This window comes from Ambystoma mexicanum, chromosome 9, assembly GCF_040938575.1.
Source record: "Ambystoma mexicanum isolate Mex_15411 chromosome 9, UKY_AmexF1_1, whole genome shotgun sequence".
NCBI lineage: Eukaryota > Metazoa > Chordata > Amphibia > Caudata > Ambystomatidae > Ambystoma > Ambystoma mexicanum.
In genome coordinates this window covers 144,837,750-144,860,234 of record NC_090931.1, presented here as the reverse complement: position 1 = coordinate 144,860,234, position 22,485 = coordinate 144,837,750, and the positions used below count along the sequence as shown (strand labels likewise).

At 45.5% G+C, this 22,485-nt stretch overlaps 1 protein-coding gene across 2 annotated transcripts in view; it reads right to left on the bottom strand.

The window, feature by feature from the left end:
* Nucleotides 1-22,485, bottom strand: part of SORL1 (sortilin related receptor 1) — a 1,341,481-nt gene that overhangs the window by 455,564 nt on the left and 863,432 nt on the right. The window lies entirely within an intron of this gene.

Below are 22,485 nucleotides of genomic sequence, written 5' to 3'. Positions count from 1 at the left end.
AGTAACTGGGTTATAACCGCTCTTGGAAGTAGGGTAAATCCTCCTTAACGGTGTAGTGAGGACCCTTTTGACTCCATTCCAGTAAGGCAGAAGAGTCAAAAAGCTGTTTTACGTGAGCTTGGATGTCCTCAATGGTTTGCAATGAAGTCAAGCCCAGAATTCTTTGTTCCGGTATGATTGGCACAGGTTCTAAACTCGAATTGGGTTCTTCCATGCCTATCCGGGTTAAGGCATCTGCCTTACCATTCTTGCAGCCAGGGCGATAGGTAATTACAAAATCAAATTCCGCAAAGAATAAAGCCCATCGGAGTTGTCGCGAAGATTGAGCTTTGGCCGTCTTTAAATACTGCAAATTTCTGTGGTCCGTAATTACGGTGATGGTGTGTCTTGCACCGAGAAGATATTGACGCCAAGCCTTGAAAGCTGATTTAATAGCCAGTAGTTCTTTGTCGGTAATTGCGTAATTGAGTTCAGGTGGAGAGAATTTTCTGGACCAAAAGGCTACAGGGTGTAGTTGGTTAGTTTCTCGGTCTCTTTGCAACAGGACAGCTCCCATGGCCCAACTGGATGCATCGGTTTCCACGATGTAAGGGAGATCTGGGCGCGGGTGCTTCAATACAGGTGCAGAGGTGAATTTGGTTTTCAGGTCCTGAAAGGCTTGTTCAGCCTCAAGAGTCCATTCAAAGCGTTTGTTTTCTTTAGGAGAGCTGTGATGGGTTGAACAGTTCGAGAAAATTCCGGGATGAACCTTCGATAGAAATTGGCAAAGCCAAGCATGCTTTGCACTCCCTTCACAGAGCTAGGAGATGGCCATTTGAGAATGGCGTCCACTTTCCACGAGTCCATTCGGATTCCTTGAGGTGTCAGGATGAATCGAGCTTGGCAAATAATTTGTGCTGGCGCAATTTCTCAAGAACTGCCCTAACATGGTTTCTGTGATCAGATTCTGAGGAGGAATACACCAGGATGTCGTCAATATAAACGATGACACAAACATCGATAAGTTCCGGAAGAACATCATTCATGAAGTACTGAAAGGCGGCAGGTGCGTTGCACAAACCGAAGGGCATTACTTGATATTCGAAGAGCCCAAATTTGGTGTGGAATGCAGTCTTCCACTCGTCGCCCTCTTTTATACGTACCAGGTGGTAAGCTCCTCGGAGATCTAGCTTGGTGTACACACGAGCATCTTTTACTTGGTCGATAAGCTCAGGTATCAGGGGCAAAGGGTAACGATTCTTAATCGTTATCTGATTTAGGGCGCGGTAGTCAATACAGGCCCTAAGGGTCTCCTTCCGTTTTAAGTACGAAGAACAAAGCGGAAGAGACTGGTGACTTTGATGGGCGAATGAAACCATTGGCCAGGTTTTGATCCAAATACTGGCGCAAATGCAGGTTCTCAGGTTCAGTAAGAGCATAAATCCTACTACAAGGTAGTTGTGCATTGGGTACCAAGTCGATTTGGCAATCGTAAGATCGATGGGGAGGTAAGGTGTTAGCCTGCTCTTTCTGAAAAACGTCTTGGAATTCTTGGTATTCAGATGGTAGCTGTACAGGGGTGGAAGTTACAGAGGCTAGACCCATAGCTGGATTCCTTGGGTAACAGGTTGGTTCACAATCAGGAAAAGTTATCTTCTTTGCTCGCCAGTCTATTCTCGGATTATGTGTTTCTAACCAAGGGATTCCAAGAAGTACTTGAAATTGTGGGGCCTTGATCACATCAAACACGATTGCTTCCCGATGTCCGTCCTGACCCACCAGAGTGATTTCAACTGTGGAATGCGTTACAGGCCCTGAGGCTATTTCGGTTCCATCAACTGTAGTAATGACATCTTGGGCTACTTTCGGGCGGAGAGGAAGCTTAATCCTGGAAGCCAATTCACGGTCTATTTAATTTCCAATAGCTCCACTGTCTATGTATGCTTTTATAGCATGCAACTGCTGAGGCTGTTTTGGGTTCACAAGCACCATTGGCATGACAAAATGCGAGGTCAAAGAGTTTGTTTTCAAGCTCGGCAAGCGGACCCCTACGCTTGTCGGTCTAGGTCGTTTCCCGAACCAGGTGTCAATAACTCGTTATCAGTGGCTCCAACCACCTTCTTGGGTGGTTTAACTGGACAACTTTGAAGAAAGTGACCGGAAGTTCCGCAATACAGACAAAGTTGCATTTGTCGCCTTCTCTCTTGTTCCTTCTGCGTTAATGGTCCTTTAACACTGCCAATTTGCATAGGTTCGGAAACGTCAGTACTCTTGGAGTTAACGTGGGTCTTGATAGGTACTCTGGTTTCATACTTAAGCCGATCTGCTTTTCTATTTTGAAGTCTGTGATCAAGTTGAACCACTAAGTCTATGTAGTCTGCGCAGGCCTGGGGTGGATCTATCATCTGAGCTATAACATCTTTAAGCTCTCCGCGCAGGCCTCGATGAAACAATGTGATCCTTTTATTTTCAGGCCATCCGGTTTCCACAACTAGTCTATTAAAGGTGGCGATATAGGACAAAAGATCCTGATTACCTTGTCGTAAGGATAGCAGTTCGTTGTCAAGGGCATGACACTGCGAGTGTCGAGCGAACAATCTTTCCATGCTGGCCTGGAAGGCCTGGAAATCCCGGAGAATGGGATCATCCTGATTTACCAATGGAATAGACCAATCGGCAGCACAGCCACTGAGGTAAGATAGTACAAAGGCTACTTTGGTCTGGTCGTTGGGGAAGGCCCCGGGCCTGCATAGAAAGTGTAAATGGCATTGGTTCATAAAAACCGGCATATTTCTTGGGATCCCCCGCAAAACGTTCCGGCGGGGCCAAAGGCATGTGTCTAGGTAGATTGATTTGTACCGGGTTATTCGAACCCATTGTTGTAGAAATATCTCCGGAAACAGGTAAAGGAGTGTGCTCTGCCTGGCCCTGCAATAACCTTTTGGCCAGATCATCAGTTCTTTCCTTGGATAGGATTAGTTCCCTTCTGAGAGCATTAGTCTCCTGGCGGGCTGAGTGCACTTCTGCCCTTAATTCCCCTAAAAGATGGCCAGCTGATCTGTCTCGGAAGTCTCCATAGCGCCCAGGTGGGAAATTGTGGTAAGGCTTCGCGTTCTGTAACGCTCACCTGGTTCCCACAGAGGCGCGGCGTCGAAGGCGCAGAACTCTGAAGATGGACAGGAAGGGCCCCTCTATTCTGGCTTCCCTGGCTCGTTGGATACCCTCCTGTGCGTGAAAAGGGAGTATTACCAACTGTGGAACAATGCTCAAGCCTCCCACTCCCTTCCAACCCTCCACGATACCTCCTCCACGATTCCCCGTGAAGCCTCACCTTAGGGTTTGGAAGGATGAGCTCTCCATCCTGCTTCTGATGCTGGGGCGCGTTGAAACCCAGTTACTTCACTGGATTGAGGATTGATGGGAGTTCAGGTAAGCTTGACTGTTCAGGTAAGGCGCTGTAAAAGTTCTGTTCAAAAGTTCAAGCTTAATAATAATGTTCGTTGTCTAATTGCAGCAAGCGCTAATGCTTATGTCTTTTTCCCCTAAGGGGCCAGGGTTCGGAGTGCCGGAGATATGGCGCCGACCCGAAGTGAAACAGTTCTGGATGAGCGCTCAGGTAATGTCTTTGCATTCGCTAATTCAATGTCTGTCTTTTTCCCCATAGGGGCCGGGGTCCGGAGATGCCAGGAAGCGGCAGGACCCGAAATGCAGTGGGAATAATCCAACAGGTAAGACTTAAAAGGAAACTGAGCTTTCCTTATTCCTTTTCTCCCTCTCACCTTTGTTCTTGTCTTTTTTCCTCTAGGCGCCGGGGCGTAGCTGAATCCGGAAGATCGCTGCTGAAGATGGAAGCGCCTTGCAAAGGTGAGTAAAATGCAGCGCTGCAGCGATCGAAACGAAATGCCTTTAAAATGATGTCTTCCTTTTCAGGGCCGTTGGAGAAATGACTCCGGGATGCAGATTTAGCAGGTAAGGGCTTTTCTTCTCCTAGTCTCTTCCTTTCTCCCCTTGCAGGTGTTCCAGGGTGCTGGCAGGCGTGGCTGAAGTCAGGATGCAGGAGCTGACACGGTGAGCGTCCAGCTGCTAGGTGCAGAACAACGCGAAGCATGTGTGGCTGTTCGGGTGGGGTTTAAATAGCCTTGGAAGAAGTTCCTGGTATGTATCCTTCCACCAATCAGGTATGTATCCTTCCCCGACCACACCCGGATGGTGAAGTAGTCCTACAGGTTAAGTAGTCCCATTCAGGCCTCAAGAGGGCCTGGATGAAGCAGCAAGGGCTGCATCAGGTAAGTGTGCACCCAATCACTTAAACACATATCCTCTTCTATGAGCCTGGCGCCCGCTATGAGCCTGGCGCCTAAGGCGCCAGGACTGAGTCCAATGGGCCCTGACTTTGGCCCCCTGAGACTTCCCTGGGGAAAATGATGTCTGCCTCTGGGGTTGCTGGGCCCGGCCTGGCTCCTTAGAGGTAGGCATCATGACAATATGGTAATCTGCAGATCTCACTTATGCCAAAATCTTAAAAAGTATCAGAGTTGGTATACTTTCTAAAGAAACAGAAGCAATATTGGAAACCCGGCACATTAATGCACTTTATGGCGATAATGCATGTGCTACAGATGTTATGGAACAATTAGCCCACAAAAATGACAATTGTATGGCCTTAATGCCAACTCTTGCAAGCTGTTTCAAATTCAATGAAATAATGTTAAGCAAAGAAATGCAACCAATAATGGAAATTAGCGCCACAGAAACTAGAATACATGGTATGACACTACCTATGTGTGACCAAGCCACAACAAGACTAAATAGTTTAGAAAAATCAATCTCAAACACAGCAGGTTTAGAAAAGATATTAAAATTATCCTTAAATTGCAGAGTAATGCTTAAACGTAACCTTGGCGTGGACCAAGGACTAGTTAATGCAGCACTGGGTACAGTTGTTGGTTTTCAAACAAACCCACGTTGCAACATAATTCATTTTGTCAATATTCTCTTTGACAAACTTTCAGAAGTAAAAATGATAGGACGCTCAACAGCTCGATTCCTTCTCTTCAAAGACATGTATGTACGCAGAGAACAATTTTCTCGAACTCTTGCATACGCAGTCACAATTCATAAATCACAAGGTCTTACCCTAGACAAAGCAATGATAGATATGGTAACACAGTCTTTAAAGAAGGCATGAGCTACGTAGCACTATCACGCTTACGTACACTTGACAGTCTATTTCTAATCAACTTTGATTCAAGTAAAGTAAACGCTGATATTCCTTGCATTTTAGAATACAATAGACTTCTCTCATTATACACCCCCCCATCTAAACACATTCTGTTCCACAAAAAGTAAAACGTTATAAAAGAAAAATAAATCAAACAAATGCAACAGGATGTCACTGCAAATCCTCCAAAGAGAGTAAAAGAAACTAATACTTCATCAAGTACCACAAGCAAAAAAAAAATCAATTAGGGAAAGTAAACCAAGGTACTTCTTCAAAGAAGAAGACTGTCATGCATGCTGGACCCCTGGACCAACATCTTCACGCAGAACGAGTTATGCTCATAGAACTGCTAGACCGTTCTATTCTAAATGGAGATTGCTTGATGCACTGCCAGGAAAACGACATCTGCATTATTCACGTTGTTAAATTCACGTGATTTAGGTTAGTCATGTGTGTTTTGGCAGAACGTTCATAAGCAGCGTGAATACGTCGCTCGCTGCTTCTGATCCATCATGCCGTTTGGCAGCTGAAACCCTTGATCTGCGTCCTCGCATTTTCTTCAGCTTCTTCCTTGGCTTCTTCGGCGTGTTTCCTTCCACACGTGAATTCCTGGAGCTGCTTTCTGGAAGTCACAGGTTGGCCGCACTGTCTGCGTGTTCTTCAGTCGCGTGTATTCTGACACGCAGGTTCCTGATTTATTCGCATGCTGCTTTTCTGACTAAGTGAAGATGGTCGCGTGGAAATCCCACGCGGACGCTGTTTCCAAGCACGGCTGTCCTGGGCTGCGTGTACTTTGTTCGCAGGTAATAGACACGCGGATTTTGGAACTCTTCAGGTACGGCTGCTCAGACTGCGTGCACTTTTGTTTGCTTATCTCACGCGAGCTACTCTACTCTTTACACGTTGTGGTCCTTGTTGCGTGTCCTTGTGTTGCGTGTGAATCCTCATGCTGGCAAGAGCGGCTGTCCTGGCTGCGTGATCTCTGTCGCGTGTAATCCTACACGCGGGCTTTTGAACTCTGTTTGAACGTGTAATTCCACACGCATACTATTCTTTGCTTTGGAGTGAATCCCTGGCACCTGTGAGGAGATAACAGGTGGACTCCGTTCATCATATTTCTGTTTCTACGTGGGAAAGGAAGTTTTTCTTTTGAAGGTGATTGTGCACAGTACTTTGGTCGCTATCCTGTGGTGCACCAACCCGGTATCTAGCGTGAGCCTCGTGCCGTTCGGGATAAGTCTCCCTTACGAACCTTCGCTTCCTTTTCGTTGTTTCAACTGCTGGATTTCTTCAGAGACTTGGTGAAGACTTCAGTTCTAAGCCCACAGGTCAGTGTTGTTAACTAGTGATATTGCTTTTCTATAGTCAGTTGATTTGGGACAATTTCTTATGATACTTTATTTATCCTAGGCTGACTTTCTATAAAGCTCCCACGCCCTTTCCAGTAATCCCTCTCTCTGCCTGTTTCATCGGTCAGAGAGTGGTATCATTTGGAAGGTCTAATTTGACTTGACTACTATCAAGTCGTGTGAATAAGGATCCGGAAGAGCCCTACCAATTGTATCCTTTTTGGTTACCGTATCCTTTTCAAAAGATACCTTGGTGATTTATGACAAAGACAAACTCCAAAAAAAGCAGTCAGATACAGAACTACCTGGTCCATTTAAACTCTCAAATATATTTGCTGTAAGTTGCTATGCAAATGTAGCAATGAATATTCTATTTCAATTACCACCAATTGTTGACAACATTTACTTACACAGTACAGACCCATTGTGTTTGCAAATGTTAGTACTTCACAGAAATGCAGCAAACAATCCTGATAACACATAGTGTTTATGGAATAAGACAACAATTGGACTACTGTGCTGGAATGGTGAAATTCACTATAAACTCACAGGAAGATCCACAAGAATTTCTAATGTACTTACTACAAGTACTCGAAAATAAAAACATACCTATAAATGAAATCTTCCAGATTTTAGACATGTGGAAACATACATGCACTCTCTGTAACAATGTGACACAAGAACAAATCCCCAATGAACGCTTTGTATATATATCAATACCTAATTGTGAATCCATTCCATTTCAGCTTGTACAAAATGAAAACCATGGTAGATTATGTTCCACCTGCAATTCAGGTAATCGCTCCACGTTACTAATACAAACACATAGTAAATGCGTAATACTAATGCTTCTACGTTACAATGCAGATGGTACCAAAAACAACTGCAAGCTGACTGGATTCACACATGGTCAAATATCACTTGGTCAGAAAACCTTCACAACAATAGGTATAATCTACCACACAGGAGCCACAACCAATTCAGGGCACTACACTGCATATATAAAAAAGAAATGTGGATGGTCTGAATGTAATGATAGTACCATTAATCTAAAGCAGAGATTACCAGAAAATCTTGCAAACGCTTATTTAATGTTCTTCCAAAATTTGATAACTAAACTGTACTTAAACCCTAAGTAAACTTGTAGTAAAAAAATGTAAACTGTTAGAATATTCCAAAAGCTATCCAACTGCCCAAACATTCTGCAACAACTAATCAGATACATGAATACCAGTAAATTAGAGCAACAAATAGACAGTTAGAATACGCCAATTGGTATCCAACTGTCCCAAAATTTAACAATATCCAAACAGACAAATCAAAACCACTAAAATATATAAAAAAATAGGCAATTACAATACACCTACTGGTATCTAACTGCTCCAAAATGTTATAATATCCAAACAAATACATATGTTACTGCTCCAAAAAAATGCAACAAGCCAATGTATAAAGTATTACCCAGAAACAACAAGTGAACATTGAAAACAAACTGTAGCATAACAGAAAAAGGGTTGTTTTTAAATCCAACATGGATTTTTTTTCCCCCACAGACCCAATGATTTTAGCAACGAACACAGAAACTGAGCAAATTGCACAGTACTCTGGTTTGTAATCTACTAAATATGAGAGTCAAAAAAAAAAAAAAAATGTTGATTATACAATGTAAAAAGTCATTACAAAATACTAATACTAACATGCCATTTTCTTTTATACAGAAACAAGAAATACATCTACTCCAGTTACTAAACCAAACAGTAAGTATATGATACACTCTATGCCCTGGCCACTACCATTGCAGCATATCACACCCATAGTATCTTATAACTTTATTCCTTATAATTGTTTTTGACCCAAAATTATAAGCAACTATACGTGTGATATGCTGCCATTTGGACATTCACCCAACACGCTATGCCCTGGCCACAACCACCGCAGCATATCACACCCATAGAGTCAAACATTTCAACTATGGCCTATAGAAACTTTTAATGTCCGCGGACATTATGAGTGTTCTTAGAAAACTTTCAACTTGACAACTGACAATACGGACAACGTTTTCAGGACACCCCCTACGAACATTTCAGGACACCACGAGTGTTCTCAGAACACATTCAACTTACCATCAAACAATACGGACAGAGTCCTCAGAATACCCTCATTTTGTTTATTTGCGAACATTTCAGGACACCGCAAGAATTCTTAGAACACATTCAACTTGCCAGAGAACAATACGGACAGCGTCCTCAGGACGAACAGCGTCATCAGAACACCCCCCACGAACATTTCAGGACAACGCCAGAGTTCTTAGAACATTTTCAACTTGACAACAAACAATACGGACAGCGTCCTCAGAACACCCCCATTTTGTTTATTTACGAACATTTAAGGACACCGCGAGAGTTCTTAGAACATTTTCAACTTGATAACGAACAATACGGACAGCGTCCTCAGGACACCCCCATTTGGTTTATTTACGAACATTTCCGGACACCGAGTGTTCTTAGAACAGTTTCAGCTTGCTTCCGAACAAAACGGACACATATTGTGTCCTCGGAACACCCCCCATTCAGTTTATATAGAACATTTCAAAACACCCGTGATGTCCGCAGACAAATCGAACACAACAAGAACGTCTACCACATGAAAAAACACAACTTTCAACCTATCTCATACTCTCCCACCCTCCCCAAACACTCCTACACACCAACACACTCTACTAAATACAAATTCTGAACCAAGTTTCACTGCGCTGTCCACGGACGTCCGCGAATCCAAGATGGCGGGCGCCACCGAAAATCTGACACGCTTCACACCGTCCAATCAGCGAACACGTCGCATGTCCGCGGACATGACATAAGCCCATCAGTCAATCAGGACAGTGTCCGCGGACCGAACACAGATATCACTCATTTTTCATGACCCACTTTTTCGTCATTTTTAAAAAAAATTACTGGACGGATTTTCACCAAATCTGCAAAAGCACGCTTTCGGGACCAAGCCGCTGCTCCTGCTCCTGAAAATCCGTCCAGCGGTTTGGGCTGTAGGCGCGAGCAAAGTTTTTTTCCCATTCAGTCTATGGGAAAAAAGACATTTTGGGACCCACCCTATAGCTTTTCCCCCCCTGAACGAATCCTCACCAAACTTTGCAAATTCAGAGTGGGCCATATACTTTTTTCGCAAAGTTTGGTGAGGATTCGTATAGGGGGAGCAAAGTTATAAGCCGCCCAAAAAGTGTTCTTCCTATGGAAATACCAACTTAACCATAACTACACGGCCACTACCGTGGCCATGTAATATATGGGATACATTACTCACCGTAATCGTATTTCTGATGCTTGTATCTGCTTAGATTCACATGCTGTGCATAGGCCGACATCTAGTGGAAGCTGCAGAGTATTACAGTTTGTTTTTCGAAACTCGAAAATGGGCGTCGACACAGGGCGTGCCAGTAATACTTTCCCTAGTGTGACATCCACTGTACCCAAGATCCCTCACGCGTCTAGGATCCTCAGATGTTTTTTTCCGCCATGTGCATATAGTCTGACATCTAGTGGTAATCGCAGAGTATTGCATCTCGTCTTCCGAGTATCGAAAGGGAACGTCGACATGGGCGTGCTTGCAACAATATCCCTAACGTGAGATGTAGTGTACCCAAAATACCTCACGCGTCGAGGTCCCTCTGGTTGTGTTTTTTCTGCCGTGAGGGAGCCTATGACTATCGTGAGTGAGTACGGAGAGATAGAGAAAGGAGTAAGAAGTCTATGTTCCATCTATTCCGAGAGGGGAGGAAAGGTGGGCGCATGTGAATCTAAGCCGATACATTCATCAGAAATGCTATTACGGTAAGTAATGCATGTCTTCTGATGCTTGCAAATCTGTTTAGAATCACATGCTGTGCAAAGACTGGCGAGCAGTACCCAGAGATGGTGGTGGGATGTGTGAAGGAACAGTAGCAAAGAGATGTCCAAGTACCATTTGTCCCACCTGAGAACCAGACCTAGAGTGAGTATGTAGGCAGTAATGTTTTGTAAAGGTGTGTACAGAACTCTAGGTTGCTGCTTTACAAATGGACTCAATAGGAACATTTGCAATGAATGCTGTGGAAGCCCCAGTGCACCGAGTAGAGTGTGCTCTAGGCTTGAAGGGCAGATCTCTCTTAGCAAGAGTGTAGCATAGTGCGATGCAGTTTACAATCCACTTTAAAATAGCGGATTTAGAGACGGGCTCACTTACTCTACCAGCTGCCACTGAAACGAAAAACTGGTTTGTTTTTCTTAGTGGTTTAGTTCTTTCCAGCTAATATACGACCGCTTTCCTCACATCCAATGGGTCGGGGCTTATTTCTGCCACGTTAGTGGGGTTCTGGAAGAAGGTGGGTAATGCTATTGACTGGTTCACATGGAACTTTGAAATGAATTTAGGCACAAACCGTGGGTGAGTGCGCAGAACCACTTCATTTTTGTGAATTGGGACAAATGGTTCTAGAAATGAAAGGGCCTGCAGTTCGCTAACTCTTCTTATTGAGGTGACTGCCACCAGGAAGGCGGTCTTGTAAGTGAGTGCTTTATGGCTAGCATTATGCATTGGTTCAAACGGAGGACCCATTATTAGTCTTGTGAGAACAACATTCAGGTCCCATCCGGGAGCTGGGTTGGAAATAGGTGGATTAAGACTTAACACCTTCCATAAAAGCCTTGATAACTGGCATTTTCCACCACAAATCCTTTTTCTGGGACATAGTGTAAGCAGAAAATGCAGCCAAGTGTACATTCAGGGCACTAAAAACCAGACCTGAGTCTAGTAAGTGAGTCATGTATAGGACAATAGGCGTCGGTGAGCATTCTATGGGATTGATGCTCTTGGAATGGCACCAGATGACGAAGCGCTTCCATTTATTGGAGTAGCAATGCATAGTGTTAGGCTTTCTTGCTTGTCCAAGTATGTCCATGCATCTTTGCGGAAGTTGAGGTGTCCAAACTCTACGGGACCCAGGCCGCTAAATTCAGAGTTTGGGGGCATGGATGGAGTCTTTCCCCTCTGTCATGTGATAGCACATTGTACGGGAATGGTAGTTTCCTCGCAGGGGAAACTGACATTGTCATAAGATGAGAACCAGGGTTGGCAGGGCATCTTATGCACTATCTTGTTCAGTAGGGTACAATAGGGGAGTCGGTGGGGGGCGTAAACACATTTCCCAGACCATGTTATCCCGAGACAGTTTCCCTCAGAGCGGTTCTGCGGGTACCTGGAGGCGTAATCTGGGCATTGTGCATTCTCCGGATTTGAGAACAGTTAGATCTCTGGTAAGCCCCAGTCTGCGAAGACATTGAGAACAAGGTCTTCGTGCAATTGCCACTCTTACTCGGGTAGTGGGAAGTCTCTGCTGAGAACATCTACTAGATGATTGAGTTCCCCTGGAATGTGTTGTGACAGGAACATCTTGTGTTTGCGTGCCCATTGCCATATGTTCTGAGAACGTTTGGATAGCCCTGACAGTGAGTGCCCCATTGCTTGTTTGGGTAGTACATGGTCGTGGTGCTGTCCGTGAAGACTATGACTTTTTTCCTGTAGATTTGTCTGAAAGGCTTTCAGGGCTTTGAATACTGCTAGCAATTCCAACAGGTTTATGTGATTGGATGCTACCGCTGGGGACCAAATGCTGTGCGCTATCTGATGGAGGTGAGCTCCCCATCCCGTCAGAGATGTGTCCGTGGTGAGAGTGGCTTCTACTGCGGGGGTGATAGGATATGGCAATTTATAACACGCCAATACACAACTGTTTCAAGGCGCGACAAGACAAGTGAGGGGGAACAGAGGGAAGACAGACAACGATCTTACTAGGCTAGGTGACATTGAGATTACACAAGTGCTGGGGAGGGGGAAAGTGTGGAGGGGGAGGTGCAGTGCAGTAAATAGGATAAACGGTACAATAAAAGAAAATTAAAAAAAAGTGCAGCCAGCTGGTGGCAAGTGCAAGGGTAAGTGCGGATAATAGGTGTCAAGTGCTGGTAGGGGGCTGTAGGGATACAGAAACAGTCCCTGAGTGCAATGGTCGTCATGCGGGCAGTGCAGTTGTGCAACTGGCGGAGAGGGGACCTGGGACAGATATCAGAGGGTAGCTAGGTAACAAGTGCAGTTTCAGATAGGAGATCGGCAGGGGAGAGGAGAGAAAGCAGAAGCAAAGAAGTGGTTCTTGAGGTGCTTCCGGAACCGAAGATGGTTCTCATTAAGTTTCAGAGAGGCAGGGATGCTGTTCCAAAGGGAGGCCCCAGCAGAAGAAAGATCTACCACCAACTTGTTGCTTGGAGAAGCGACTGAGAGATTGGAAGGTCTTCCCCTGCAAGAGGTTTTCTCTTGACCAAAAAAAAATAAATTGAAAATTGTAGGCTGCACTTTAGGGGGGGCTGAGGGGAACCCTAAACCGCCAGGGAGGGCTGCATGAGGTGCCCCACCATCCTTTGGGGATGGGGGGTGGGAGAGGTCCACCACAAAACAGACAGGACCCCATCGGGTGGGGCAGTAGTTTTGGGCACCCTGTGGGCAGATTGGCACACCAATGTGCCCATCTGCGCCAAGGGAAGTTGGGTAAACAAAGAAAAACATTGAAAATGGTAGACAGCATTTTAGGGGGGGGGCTGTGGGGCACCCTAAACCGGCTGGGAATTTTGCCGGTTTAGGGTGGCCCTCTCCCCCCCACCCAAACTGAAGTGGGGGCCATCTCATGCAGCCCTCCCTGGGGGCAGATATCTGCTCCTAAGAAGCGACACCTGACCCCAGGGAGGAGTGCATGAGATACCCCTCCATTTGGGGTTGGGGGGGGAAGAGAGGTGCACCCCCCTTAACATTACAAAATTCCCCGGCGGTTTAGGGTGCCCCTCAGCCCCCCTAAAGTGCAGCCTTCCATTTTCAATGTTTTTCTTTGTTTATCCATTAGTGTGCAAATCTGCCCCCAGAGTGCCCATTGGGGGGCCTGTTCAGCGTTTTTGTGGTGGCCCTCTCCCCCCCACCCCAATGGGAGTGTGGGGGGGCACCTCATGCAGCCCTCCCTCGGGGCAGATTTATGCCCCTACGAAGGGGCAAATGTGTTTTCACTGGAGGGTGAGGTTCAGTAGACCATCAGGGATGGCTTGCAAGGGGGGCCATGATTGGAAAGTATTAGTGTAGATTTGCTTTTGGTGGGGTTACCGTACGTAACAAATGTTTTTTTTGTTTCGTTTCCAGCTTTTTCTATACGAGCAGCTGCAACGTCCTGCGAGTACTGTTTTTTTATTATTGTACGGTTAGGGGCCACCGTCAGTGGGGTGGGTGGGACTGGGGCTGGATTGTTGGTGGTGTGGGTGGATATGGGCTGTCTGCGGATATACTCTGGTCTCCCATGTGGGTTGACCGTCTGCAAGCCCAGGATGCACCTCTGGCTGTGCTACGTTACAGATGTCACCTCTGGGGAGGAATGGAGATCCTGCCAGGTTCCGTCCCAAAGCACAGCCGCTGCTCCAAGGAGCCCCAGCAGGGGCTACTTCCCTCCCCCAAGGGAAATTCTGTGTCGCAGCCCAGCGCTTGCTCCACAATGGCTGGGGCTAATGTCCCTGGATTTGGGTGGCTGTCTCCCATGTGGTTTCACCAGGCTGAAGCTAAGTAACGGTTCCAGGGAGCTCCTGCAGGGTCCCCGACCTTTCCCAGAGGGAGAAGCTGTAACGCAGGCCAGCCAGAGCTCCCGCAAAGTCAGCAGTTATGTCCCTGGTCTTGGGCACCCTTCTCCCAAGTGCGTCTTTGATGGGGCATGTGGGTAATGAATTCTGGGGAGATTTGCTCAAGTCAGACATCTTCGGATATCCACTGGTGTCTTCTTTTCAGAAATGCATGGGGTTCCCCGATTTCCTTGGTGGCTTCGGCACCCTAAGCCCAATTCTGTAAATTGTCTCCCCACACCCGTTCTGTGTTACCAGTGGTTTAGCCTTTTCCCTTTACTCCCAGGTAGGTGCACCCCAATGAAAACGGTACCTCACATGTGTGGGTGCACCTACCTGGGCCAAAGGGGAAAGGCTAACCCACTGGTAACCCCAAGCCTTTCAGCACAGCACATTTTGTAAGTGTGGACAACCTACAGATTTGGGCCTAGGGTGTCGAAGCCAGCAATGAAAACAGGAAACCCATGCATTTCCCATAAGAGGACACCTGTGGGAATCCACAGAGGTCTGACTTGCGGGAACCGCATCAGAATGTATTACCCACAATTCCCGGCAAGTCCGAACTTTGTTGAAAAAACAATATTTTCAGACATTTCACTCTGGCCACCCACCAAAACACCCTGCCAACACCACATGTCCTACCTTCCCGTGTTCCCACAGGTGTCCCCATGAAAAAGGTACCTCATATGTGTGGGTGCACCTACCTGGACACAAAAGGAAAAAGGCTAAACCACTTGTAACCCCCAGAGGGTTTGGGGAGTAAACCTACAGATTTGGGCCTAGGGTGCGAAGCCAGCAAAGAAAACAGGGAACCCCATGCATTTCCCAAAAGAAGACACCGGTGGGAATCCACAGAGGTCTGACTTGTGCAAATCGCCCCAGAATGTATTACCCAGAACCCCCGACAAAGTGAAAATTGTGTTTTTTCCCACCAAACATCAAACTTTGTCAGGGATTGTGGGTAATTAAATCTGGGGAGATTCGCACAAGTCAGACCTCTGGATTCCCAAGGGTGTCTTCTTTCCGGAAATGCATGGGGTTCCCAGTTTTCCTTGTTGGCTTGGACACCCCAAGCCCAAATCTGTAGGGTATGCACTTGAGCAAAATTCCTGAAATTCAGCTGTGCGGAAGGACTTTGCGTCAGCCATGTTTTAGGCTTTCCCCTTTGCACCCAGGTTGGTGCACCCACACATGCAAGGTACTAGTTTCGTCGGGACACCTGTGGGAATGCGGGTAGGTAAGGCCATGTGTTGTTGGTGGTGTGTTTCGGTGGGTGAGGCGAGTGAAATGTGCGAAAATTGTTGTTTTTTTCCACCACATTTCAGACTTTGCCGGGCTTTCTGGGTAGCACATTCTGGGACGATTTTCACAAGTCAGACCTCTGCGGATTCCCACGGTTGTCCTATTTTCGGAAATGCATGGGGTTAACTGTTTTCCTTGGTGGCTTGGACACCCCAAGGCCAAATCTGTAGGGTGTGCACATGAGCAGAATTCCTGAAATTATGCTGTGTCGAAACACTTGGGGTTACCTGTGTTTTCGGCTTTCCCCTTTGCGCCCAGGTAGGTGCACCCACACATGTGCAGTACCATTTTCATCGGGACACCTGTGGGTATGCAGCAAGGTATAACATTTGTTATGTTTGCATGGTTTTCATAATGTTTGGACCCATTTGCTGATGCTTTACGCACTATAAACTTTTGTAACCTGCACAAGTCACCTACCCTTGAAAAGGTCTGCCTGTGCTCTTCCAAAAAAATGTATGCTTGCCCTTCCTCACCACATTTGTTTTCCTGATTAACACATGCCAAGTACGTCTGTTCAAGCCGTAAGCATAAAACCCCTGTGTACCATGGCTCAATTTTTGGCTTGTGGTATTGCTTGTTTTGTGAAACATAACAAGAGTCAGGGGAATGTAGCAGAGCATTGTTTTTCTCGAAATTCATAGAAGCCTTTGCCGTACCAGGCCAACCATGTCCACCACATAACTTTTATTTTTCGGTCATTTTCCCGCTTTTTCCACAAACTATGGAATTTCCCTACATAGTTGTTGCCTGACCTGCGAAAATCACCCCTTCCTAAACTTGGAATTTTGGCTACTTTTCAGAAAGGTATGCCTTTCTGTCCTCCCATACAGCTTTCCTACCCTTTTCTTCCATTCCGTCCACGCATGTCCTATTGGAAAAAAAAAGGTCAAAATCGCCTACTTCTCACAAAACGATTGACAACCATATTAAAATATATATATATTTATATCAGTCAGGAAAATGGGGAATTCAGCACAGCAAACCATTTGTTGCTAGCTCTTGCAAGGAAAAAAACACAGGTTTCTTTGTACATCATTTTATTGGCATTTAAAAAAAAAAATGTTCTCCTTTTTGGTTATTGTCTCTCACCCGCTAAAGCAAACTAGGATTCCTGGGTGGCTTTATGACCGCCTACATGTGGGGGAAAAAAAGGGGCCAAATTTGGCCGAGATAACTCATGTAACAAAAAAGTTACAAGCCATTGAATAGCAACATACCAAAATCACCAAAGAGAGGCCTTATCACGGGGGTGAGGGAGGGTGTGAGGACGACACATGGCAGCTAAGGAGTTAAAGTTTTTTCAGTGAGATACACACACATGCGCACACATGTTTTTTTAATGACCTCTTACTGGAACTTCATCTCCCAGCAGCCCAGTGCCGTATTTCAGGACACGCCAGGTGGGTCAGCACGTCTTAGCTGGTTTGTGCCAGTTAGTCTACGGTTTGCGTGGGAGCATTACTATTGGCTTGATTTGTGCATTATCTAATTTTAGCCAGTTACATTTTGGTGTTTTACTTTGTCAGTAATCTTTCTTTGCACTATATAAGTGCTTCTTATGCTCATTGTTACAATTCAGCACCATGTCTGACCTCATCGCGCTACTAGATAAAATGTGTCACATCAGAATAGATTCTCGTGCTCAGAACACCTCCAGCAAGCATTCTGTGATTGTATCTCGTTATTTGGCTATGGATTTTCCTGCTTTGGCAGCTTAAACAGACCAGAATAAAATACGGCTGGATAACCCCATGCATACTGAAGATATTAGTAAATCAACCATCTTAGATGCCCCAACTCGGATGGGGGATGCTTCACTATAGATAATAGAATTAAACCAGGATGAAAAATTCTCTGAATTTGCTTCTTCAGTTATTAACTCCATTGAAGCAATTACTCCTAGTAGGTCTGACTTCCATGTTATCTCCATACTGCCTGGTGAAAATCATCCATCCGGTGAGAATATAGCTGGGTCATGTACCTTATCTTTGCTGCAGCCTCTCACATCCAACAACTGACGGATGCACCATAAAAAATTAGACATTCTGACTGTTAATGAACTGGCCCACGAGCAGTGTTTCAATCTTTACCTGCTCAATACACGATCCCTTGTGCAAAATGGAGTCAGGATAGCAGAATATCTTGCCACATCAAACAGACAGTTTTGCCATCTCAGAGACGTGGCTTCATTAGGTGGCCCATTTTGCAGACTTTCAAGCTCTCCCGCCTGGCTATAAGATGTTTAGGCCTGAACAACCTGGGCAGAGGGGTGGAGGTGGTGCTCTAATTGTCAAGTAATACTTAGACTGTCACTCAGTCAGCACAGTTAACCTTGAGGGCTGGGAAATCCGGCTGGTTAAAAATTATTAGTTATTCACCATAGTGACTAACTTAATCTTAGTCTTTAGTTCCCTTTCCTCCATACTGCATGGGTGTCCCTTGCAAGGGATGGGAGACAGAACCTTTTTCACCAGAATAAAACTACCTTCCCCTTTAAATTTAGAGGCACGCGAGGTTCCGCCCAGGGAGCATGCGCTGCCCTGACACTGCCTCCGGCGCCACACCTCAGTCCCCTTTTCCGTGTCGACGGGAACGGGCCGAATTCACCAGCGCTCCTGGGTTTGGCTTCGGCCATGTAATTCTACGCATGGATACTTCTTGGTCTTCTTTTTTTTGTCATTCAGGTACTCTGCCCTCAGGCGTCACGCTTCCTTCCACACCAATCCCCTCCCCAAACCCCCGCCGGCACATGTCGACTTCTACAGGGTTCAGCAGGTGTCCAGCCTGAAACAAGCTCTTCCCAAGTTCAGACCCCCCACACCATCTGCCTATGTTCCTTTGTGCCAGACCACGGTTGGCAAGCTTGTTCAGCGTGTGGCTCGCTCGCGGTCCTCGAAAGTGCTGAAGAACAGACTAGCCAGGTAGCGGGAACTCTTCCAGAAGTCACCTCCAGAGGACTTCAAGAAGTATGGAGGAAAGTGGACAGGACGTAAGAGTATGAAGGGTAACCAGAATTCATCATTAAAGTATACTGATCCTATATAGGCCCTTCGATTGTATGCCACAGTTTAAGGAACGTTTCCTTGCCATTCTTAATGACATTACTAAGCCCCAATCACCGTGCTGGTGTTAGACAATTTCTATCTTGGGCGTATTATAAGCAGGATACCCCGGCATCATTTCCACTTACAGCTCTTGGAGCCATTGGATACACCCAATTAGTTCAGGAGCAAACACAAAGATGGTCACACACTAGATTGGGTATCGACTCATAATATCTACCTTCCGACACTGCTCTGTCCGAGGTCAGATCATGCAATAGTAAAGTTTTCAATAACATTACCCTTAAAACCACTTAGATTCGATAAACTACCAAGAATGATAAAAAAAAAGAGCAGGAATTTCAAGGTGGCCATGTATCTGCCTTTTCGGCAACTGTAACCTCTAAATTAAAACTGTTCGATTCTCTTGATCATCCTACCAGCTTGGTGTCACATCTCTTCTATCGCATCTACAATTGACTCCCTAGTGCTAGAAAAAAATCAAAATGATTAAACCCGAGTCCCTTAAGAACTTCTGGTTTGGTGATGAAATTATCTAGGCCAGGAAACAGAAAAGAGTGGTGGAAAGTGAGTGGAGAAAGAAATCCTGCCCCCGCACATTGACCGCCGATAAGGAATCTGTGCATAATTTTAAACACATTATTGTTGAGGCCAAATATATTGACTTTAACAAGAGAATCAATAACACCAGGTCCAGCTCTAGCGAACTCGTTAAAATCTTTTAAGAGATTGAGGGTAAACCTCCAGTATCTCTCCTGCTGGAGACAGTAATGTAGCCTGGTGTTAGGAAATCCAGGATGAGTTAATAGGGAAAATCACTGATCATTAACAGGCTACCATATCTCAACAGCACTGCCTGAAAGGTGTCTTCTGAAATATGGTCTGCCCTGACTAGGGACTGTCCTACTATTAAGTTCATTTTGGCCAAGTTTGAATTCAGACAATGTACTGAAGCAGACATTTTTAAGATCGTTTCAGACCAACATCTTGTATTGGAGATGCCTGGCCCAGTTAAGATCTTCAAAGGGTCTCTTGATTTGCTGTTTCCCTGGATTACGAAGATTGCAAATACTTCCTTTAGAGATGGTCTAGTTCCTTCATGCCTTAAAGAAGCATGGAGTTCTCCACTTCAAAAGAAAAGCACCCTGCACCCCTCTCTGTGCCTTAAAGTCATCAATGCCAAAGTTATATTTTTTAGGCAGTTTACTATGTGATTGGACAATGGCAGTAGTTGTGATTCAAAGTCCAGGTACATTACTCATCCAATCACACTACATTAGGATAGGCCGAGGAAGGGATTCTTGACCAGATTTCCAACAACCTAAGTCAGGAAAGGGAGAGATAGGGACAGGACGTTATGCCCATGTAAACCGTAAGGAAGACAGGGAGGAAAGAAACCAGTATGTCAACTTACTTTCCTGGCTCAGATTTCTTCAGTGAGCAATGCTGAGGTTTGGGATTCTGCTGGGGACACAGTGTTCTGTGCTTGGTCCGGTCAAGGGAGGCCCATGGCATGCAGGTGCAGAGATCACCTTTGGCTGTGGGGATTTAGTGTCGGTTAGCAACAGTGCCTTAATCTCGGTTCCAGGCAAATTCCAGCCGAACAGCCTTCCGAAGAAAACATGAAGACTTCTGCACAGCCGGTGACCTCAGGACACCCCCAAGGAGTGAAGAAGACTGCAACAGGCATCACCACGGTCAGGCAATTTTCCAGGGATGAACAAAGGAGCAGGGCCAGCACAGCTTCCATTGATGCAAGAAGGCCAAAAACGCAAGAGCAGGCATCTTGTAATACAAACTGAAGACCCTACAAGTTCCAAGAATGCACTTTGAATGGAGACAGCTGCAGGGAGGTAGAGCAGGAGAGAACGGGTCATTCCATTGGTTGCTCCAGGGACACTTCTGAAGACTTAGAAGGCACACATAGTCGAGCAGCAGTCGAGACTGGCTGTTCCCACTGCTCAGGGGTTGAAGCACCGACATGGTTCGTCTTGAGATCAGGCAAAGAAGCAGGGCTTCACCAGGTCTTCACTGGCTCCGTCCTCCAGTTGGCAGCAGGCTGCACTTCTTTGTAGGGGTCTTGGCTCCAACAATGATCTGTGCCCCAGGAGTCCTCCTTTTATTCAGGATTTAGACTGGAAGCTCACTCAGGCCCACCAATGGAAAGGATCTGCACTATTTAACCTGGCAGGGGCTGTCTAACCTTGGATAGCCACTGTCCACACCATCTGCAACAGACATTCAGGGACAAGGATGTGGACTGGGACCAGGCAGTTACAGCCCCCAAATCCAGCAACACACACAGACCAGTCCTTAAGCCCATGAAAGCAGCAGTTTACTCTGGGAAAGGGCATTCCATATAAGGAAATTCCAACCCTGAGAGGGCAGAAAGAAGGCCAAAGAACAATATTGTCCAAGGACAGGCTAAAATATTGTAGCACAGTCATCTTAGATTGCTACCTGCTCTTGTAGTCATTTAAAACGTTTAAAACAGGGTAGGAAAATATCTGCTGCAACCAGCTCATCAAGTATTTGTAATCCAAAAGTTACAAAAGAAAATGGTAGAAGTATACAAAGTATCCTAACAGCACTTCACTATATGGTGATGTGTGCAGTTGTAAAACTACAAGAAATCCATAAAGAGACAGTCTCGCAGCACTGCTTATGGACTGATCAGTCTCCCCATAAAAATTACCAAGAGAAGTAAAGAAGAAGGCTTTACTTGGCTCTAAAAGATCTGGTCAAGAGTCAAAACAAAACAAAATGAAAGGGTGTCCCTTAGAAGACAATGACAAAAACAGTATAACAAGCAATTGATTACAATGTGATATGTCCACACAAGGTTGCATGTCTATGTACACTTTAACTACTCTAGCAGATCAGTAGAACAAGTTACTCTTACCTGGTAACGTTCTTTCGATGGGATGGTCCGACGACGTATTCCATATCGATGACAGTAATCACCGCAGCACAGCTGTGGTGATTATTGTCATTGATATGGAATACGTCGGAGGACCCAATCCCCTCGAAAGAAGGTTTATAGTCACTTAGCAGGTAGGTATGCCATTTGTCTGTTCAATCTATCCTACTCCCAATTCTATGATCCCTTCACCCTTATCTCCATTGCCTTTTTCTCTGCAGAACATGGTCTGGTACATCCTTGGCAGGGCACAATGTGCCACTATGTGGGCAAGCCTCAGTGAGCATTCAGTCAATGTTCTGGGTAAAACACACTGTTGGGAGACAAACATTTTTCCGACTATTCAGCACTTTCTTCACATATTTTAGGACTGAAGTTTGATTATATAATCTTCGCAGTCCTAGTAAATGCGGGGAATACTGTCAATTGAGAAAAACAAAATCATTGAGCCCAAAGATGCATTTCCCTCCAATATAACATGGAACCGACTCAGTGCTGTACGACCACTACTGTAGCGATTGGTGCAGAATAAAAGCTTTTTAACATAAGCTAACATTTGGAGGTCTTTGGAATTCACAGGATCACCAGCATATATATAACCCTAGAAGAGTAGCCCAGCCGGCAGATAGATGGTTTTGTCCAACATAAATCAATTAATTCAAGTGAGGAAATACCCCTCTGGATGTCATCATATTTGTCACTTTGATCCACACATCGGCTTCCAGATCCGACAGCAGAACACCGTACAGGATTTTCACAAGAGGCTCAGTAGAGCCACCCCTCAGATACAACCTGAATACCCAGAGTTGTTAGGAAGTATCCCACCAGCCTTTAGAGCACTTGCGTGAGAGTACATACACCGGTCAAAATGTAGTACTTGCTATACCCGGACTCAGCAAGGTATTGATTCTCTGGGAAACATGAAACATTTGTGTCCCTGATGAGACCTCAAATTATG